We start from the raw sequence: 6,215 nt of genomic DNA on the forward strand, positions 1-6,215 counted from the left end.
AATGTTCTATATCTCAATCTGGATGGTAATTACAAGGTAGTGTTCACTTGTGAAACTTCATTGAGCACTTAAAATTCATGCACCTTATAGTTTGTGTGTTACAATTCAATTTTAAAAAGTTTAGCCCCCAAAGGCCCTTCTTTTCTCTTTATCTATCACAGCTATTTTATTTTGCATGAAGTCTTGGTAAAGAATCTGTGCTGTTTTATCAACTTCCATGTATTGTCTTCTATAGAAGATCTACTTACGGTTTCATGCATGCTGACCTCGTTCACTTGCCAAATGTAGCAAACTGACCCAAGTAAATTTGGCTGTTCACAATTATTAGATAATTTAGGGGATAGTGGAGGCCACCAGTTCTTAGACATAGGGGACATAGGGGTGGGCTCTAGGTCTCCCCTTAACAACCTCACTTTCAGATGACTTATTACAATGAAGGAAATTTTCTTTAGACAAGATTCACATTCAAACATCTATTAGCAAGAAAACACAAAAGTAGTCCTACAACCCATTCCCAAAATTCAGGGAGACCCTAGATTTCTGGCTTTTAGGCAACCTGATATTCATCTTGCACGCACACACACACAAATAGAAAAACTTAGCAAGCGGCCGGGCGCGGTGGCTCAAGCCTGTAATCCCAGCACTTTGGGAGGCCGAGACGGGCGGATCACGAGGTCAGTAGATCGAGACCATCCTGGCTAACACGGTGAAACCCCGTCTCTACTAAAAATACAAAAACTTAGCCGGACGAGGTGGCAGGCGCCTGTAGTCCCAGCTACTCGGGAGGCTGAGGCGGGAGAATGGCGTGAACCCGGGAGGCGGAGCTTGCAGTGAGCTGAGATCCGGCCACTGCACTCCAGCCTGGGTGACAGAGCCAGACTCCGTCTCAAAAAAAAAAAAAAAAAAAAAAAAAAAAACAACTTAGCAAGCCTAGCAGCCTTCGGAGTGGTACTCTTGGCCTGGAGTTTCAATTTAGTTGGGTTTTCTGCCCCTTAGTGATGAATTCTCTCACTTGCCCTGACCAAAAGTCTAAAATATTGTCATCATCTGCCTTGAATACTTTTTCATGGATTTTTCACTCTCGCATTTAAAGTTCAGGTTAAAATGATAAGTCCATTCTATGAAGCCATCAGGGTTGGTATGGCACTACAGGATGTTGGAACTTGGCTTCCTTCTATCTTGCTGCTTTGCCACACCTATGGTGTTTCCTTCATTTGCTTGGTCCAGTTTTGCTCATCTTCCACATCTAGCTAGTTGAAGAAAAGATAAAAGGAGGTAAGAGAATAAACTCATTCCATTTAAGAATGACCTGCAAGTTGCACACATCACTTCCGCTCATGTCTCACAGGCCAGACATGGTCTTACTAAGCTTCAAGGAAGGCTGGAAAAATGTAGTTTTTATTTCTGATTGGCCATGCATTTTGTTGAAAGCCACAGGTGATTTTATTATTATTATATAGGAAGGAGAGAGCCAATATTAAGAGATAAGTAACAGTATCTGCCACAGTGACAAAAATGGTTTAAGTCAGCCTGCAAATCTTCTGTCTTAGTCTGTTTTGTGTTGGCTGTAAATGAATACCCAAGGCTGGATAATTTTTTTAAAAAGACGTTTATTTGGCTCACAATTCTGCAGGCTGTACAAGAAGCATGACACCCACCAGCATCTTCTTGGCTTTTGGTAAGGGCTTTTCTGCTGAGTCAAACATGGTGGAAAAGGTCAAAGAGAAGCAGGCATGTGTGAAGAAAGACCAAATCTGAGGGGCACCCTGGTATAAAAATCCATTGTTTCATAACAACCCATTCTCATGGGAACTAACCCATTCCTCTGAGAACCAATCAGAAGGGAAACTTACTGGCTACTGCAAGAATGGAACCAAGCCATTCATCAGGGATCCATCCTCATGACCCATGCACAATCCATAGCATCTTCTTAGCTATATGTACTCAGTTGGTCACTCCTTCCTTGAAACATTCCCCTCTTTAGCTTCTATGGTGCCATATTTTCATAGCATCTCTCAGGGTCTGCGTATTCTAGCTGCTGTACAGGCTTCTCTTCTTTTATTCATTATCCAAAAAACTGGAATGCTAGAGGGGTCAGTCTGGAATTCTCCCATCTTTGTTATCTATACTTTCTTTAGGAGAGCTCATATAATGACATGACTTAAAATGTCTGCTATATACTAATAGCTCCAAAATTTATATCTTTAACCCTGACTTCTCCAAACTCATACCAACTGCCTACTTGACATCTTTACCGTGATGTCTAATAAGCATTTTAACCTGAAACTGAGGGCTAACCTGATTTGGCCCACCAAACTTAACTTGTCTCATTTGTTTTTAGTGAATTTAATTTTAATTTTTTTGTTTTGTTTTGTTTGAGACGGAGTCTCGCTCTGTCATCCAGGCAGGAGTGCAGTGGCACCATCTCCACTCACTGCAAGCTCCGCCTCCCTGGTTCACGCCATTCTCCTGCCTCAGCCTCCCAAGTAGCTGGAATTACAGGCATGCACCACCACACCTGGCTAATTTTTGTATTCGTAGTAGAGACGGGGTTTCACCATGTTGGCCAGGCTGGTCTCAAACTCTTGACCTTGTGATCCACCCTCCTCAGCCTCCCAAAGTGCTGGGATTACAGACATGAGCCACTGCACCCGGCCCGAATATTCTTGAACATGTTTCCTTGTGTACAGATGTGAGCATTGCTCTAGAGTATATTATTTTTATTTTTATTTTTTTGAGACGGAGTCTTACTCACGTCACCCAGGCTGGAGTGCAATGGCGCGATCTCAGCTCACTGCAACCTCCACCTTCCAGGTTCAAGCGATTCTTCTGCTTCAGCCTCCCAAGTAGCTAGAATTACAGGCACGCGCCTGGCTAATTTTTGTATTTTTAGTAGAGACGGGGTTTCACCATGTTGGCCAGGCTGGGAGTATATTCTTTAGAGTGGACTTTCTGCACCATCAGCTATGCACATCTTAAACTTTAGTAGATATTATCAATTTGTTCTCTAAAATAATTGTACTAAATGTATACCCAGAAAGATGGTCTTTTAGTGCACTGACTTACAAAGTTATGCTATAAGAGATGGATACCAGTATGAGAGAGAGTCCTTTCCTAGGTACTGTAAATGAAACGTGAAGCTTCCTGGTCTGCCCCCAGGAATTCATTTTCCTTAAAGGATGTGTCTGCAGGGAGCTCAGCTTCTGGAAGGGAATGAGGGAGAAAAAGAAAAGATAAGAAAAGGGTCAGGCGCGGTGGCTCATGCCTGTAATCCCAGTACTTCAGGAGGCTGAGGCGGGTGGATCACCTGAGTCCAGGAATTTGAAACCAACCTGGCCAGCCTGGCCAACATAGCGAAGCCCTGAATCTACTAAAAATAAAAAAATTAGCCAGGTGTGGTGGCAGGCACCTGTAATCCCAGCTACTCAGGAGGCTGAGGCAGGAGAATCACTTGAATCTGGGAGGCAGAGGTTGCCCTGAGCCGAGGTGGTGCCACTGCATTCCAGCCTCGGCGACAGAGGGAGACTGTCTAAAAAAAAAGAAAAAAGAAGAAGAAAGAAAACGAAAAACAAAACAAAAGACAAGAAAGGGAGAGCAAAGGACCAGGTACCTGATGAGAACATGAAATAAATGTTTTTAGCAGGTGTGATTTCTGATAATAGGCTGTACCTGCAGTTCTGCCTAGATGTTGTGGGGCATAAAGAAGCAGATATATTTGTTTAGGTAGCTCTGTCTCTAGGCAGAGTCTGGCTCTTCTTTCTATTCCCAGTGTTAAGCCTCCATACCAGGACATTAACAGGTATGTAATAAATAGTTTGCTGAATGGATGAATGAGAGTACCCTGACACTCATATTATTTGTTCTGTTAAATACGTGTATTCTCACTGACTTGATCAAAACAAGAATGAAGATTTCAATTGTGTCTGGCATAAAATAGAGACTAAATATTCGTTGAGTGGATAAAAGATAATCTAATTAATTTGAATTTAAACTTCCTGAGCACAACACTGTTAAATATGTTTTTTCTCATTGACCTTAAGAAAAGAAAAAGAGCCCAGAGCAGTCTGAACTATGTGAGGTATGCAGAATTTATCAGGCACAGAGAGAGATGAGTTTGGGACTTCAGTCATGTCCCTACGCCCCTGTATTAGTCAGGTCTCACACTGCAATAAAGACATACCCAAGACTGGTTAATTCATAAAGAAAAGAGGTTTAATTGACTCACAATTCCGCATGTCTAGTGAGACCTCAGGAAACTTACAATCATGGTGGAAGGGGAAGAGGCATGTCTTACACAGTGGCAGGTGAGAGGGAGCAAGGAAGAGCAAGGAAAACTGCCTTATAAAACCACCAGGAGAACAGCATGGGGGAAACCATCCCTGTTAGGTGGGTCCGTGTGAAGAGACCACCAAACAGGCTTTGTGTGAGCAACATGGCTGTTTATTTCACCTGGGTGCAGGCGGGCTGAGTCCGCAAAGAGAGTCAGCGAAGGGAGATAAGGGTGGGGCCGTTTTATAGGATTTGGGTAGGTAAAGGAAAATTACAGTCAAAGGGGGGTTGTTCTCTGGCGGGCAGGAGTGGGGGGGGGGTCACAAGGTGCTCAGTGGGGGAGCTTTTTGAGCCAGGATGAGCCAGGAAAAGGAATTTCACAAGATAATATCATCGCTTAAGGCAAGGACCGACCATTTTCACTTCTTTTGTGGTGCAATGTCATCTGTTAAGGCGAGGCAGGGCATTTGCACTTCTTTTGTGATTCTTCAGTTACTTCAGGCCATCTGGGCCTATACGTGCAAGTCACAGGGGATGCGACGGCTTGGTTTGGGCTCAGAGGCCTGACAATTCCCATGATCCAATCACCTCCCACCATGTGTGTGGTTCCTCCCCTCCACACTTGGGGATTATGCGGATTACAATTTGAGATGAGATTTGTGTGGGGACAGAGAACCAAACTATATTAATCACCATGCTTGGGGGGCAATTGTTTAACGTCACTATGCTTCTTACTACCTGCTTCATCCATTTTCATGTTCTTGGAATTTGTGATACAAAGAACAATGTATAGCCAATCAATAGCTTATGTTATTGTAATGTAAATTATTGGTAAACAACTTAGGAATTGCCTCTTCTTTTTTCTTTAAAAATCTACTTGTAAGGGCTGCTAATCAGGGCATATATTCAGAGCAATTTGAATCCATGCTCTCACGTGGCAGTCCTCAAACTTGGCTCAAATAAACTGTCTACTTATACTAATTTTGCCTCAGTTTTTCCCTTTAGGTTGACAATATTGCATCAAGTTGAATACTTACAGCAATTGTATGCACTAGGTAGTATTTATTATTGGTCCTATTTATACCTGAGGAACACAGAAGTTGAACAACTTGCCCGAGATCACAGTTTCACAGCAGGAGGAGGACCATTATTTGAAGCAGGCAGTCTGATTCCAGACACCCAGTTTTTACACGCTGTACTGTACTGTCTTCAAAACTGAGATTACATGGATCTTTGATTTTTTTTTTTAATTTCACTTGTCCTTTTTTTTTTGAGAACTACTACAACACGATATGTGTGTGTATTCACACACATCTTTGGAACCAAAGATCTGAAAAGAAACCCAAAACACTTCATATGAATGGAGGGCCAAAGGAAGGGCTGGGGTACAGACGCCGTCCAGAAATACTTAAAAATAAATGTTTATACTAACACAAACTAGCAGCCATTCCCCTATACCCTGCGGTACTTTTTAACCCAATCTGTTTGCGATTGAGGGCGGGGACTCCAGGGTTCCTGGGAGGCCCCGGCAGCTGCGCATGCTCAGAGCACAGGGACCGCTCCAGCTCGTCCTTGGCCCCGCCCACCCAGGCCGCAAGGGCTGCTGGGACGGTCCCCATCTTCTTGGAGCGCTTTAGGCCGGCCGGCGGAGCTGGGAAGTGGAGTCGTTGGTGTTGCTGTGTGTGAGCCTGTGGCGCGGCTCTGTGGGCCGGAACCTTAAAGGTGAGCAATTCTTGGTGGCTAATGAGAAGCTACAATAAGGGCCCGCTTTGCTGGTGCGCGACTGCGCGTTTCCGTTCTTTACTGCTTCTCGCGGCGTCCGTCCTTCCCTCGCCTTCCTCACGTTCAGGCCGAGCGCCGCGTGGGCCTTAGCCGGAGGCGGCGGAGCGGAGGGGGCGCGGGCGGCGGCGGGGGCGCGGGCGGCGGCGAGGCCGCCCCCGCGAGGA

Source organism: Papio anubis, chromosome 10, assembly GCF_008728515.1.
Source record: "Papio anubis isolate 15944 chromosome 10, Panubis1.0, whole genome shotgun sequence".
Classification (NCBI taxonomy): Eukaryota; Metazoa; Chordata; class Mammalia; order Primates; family Cercopithecidae; genus Papio; species Papio anubis.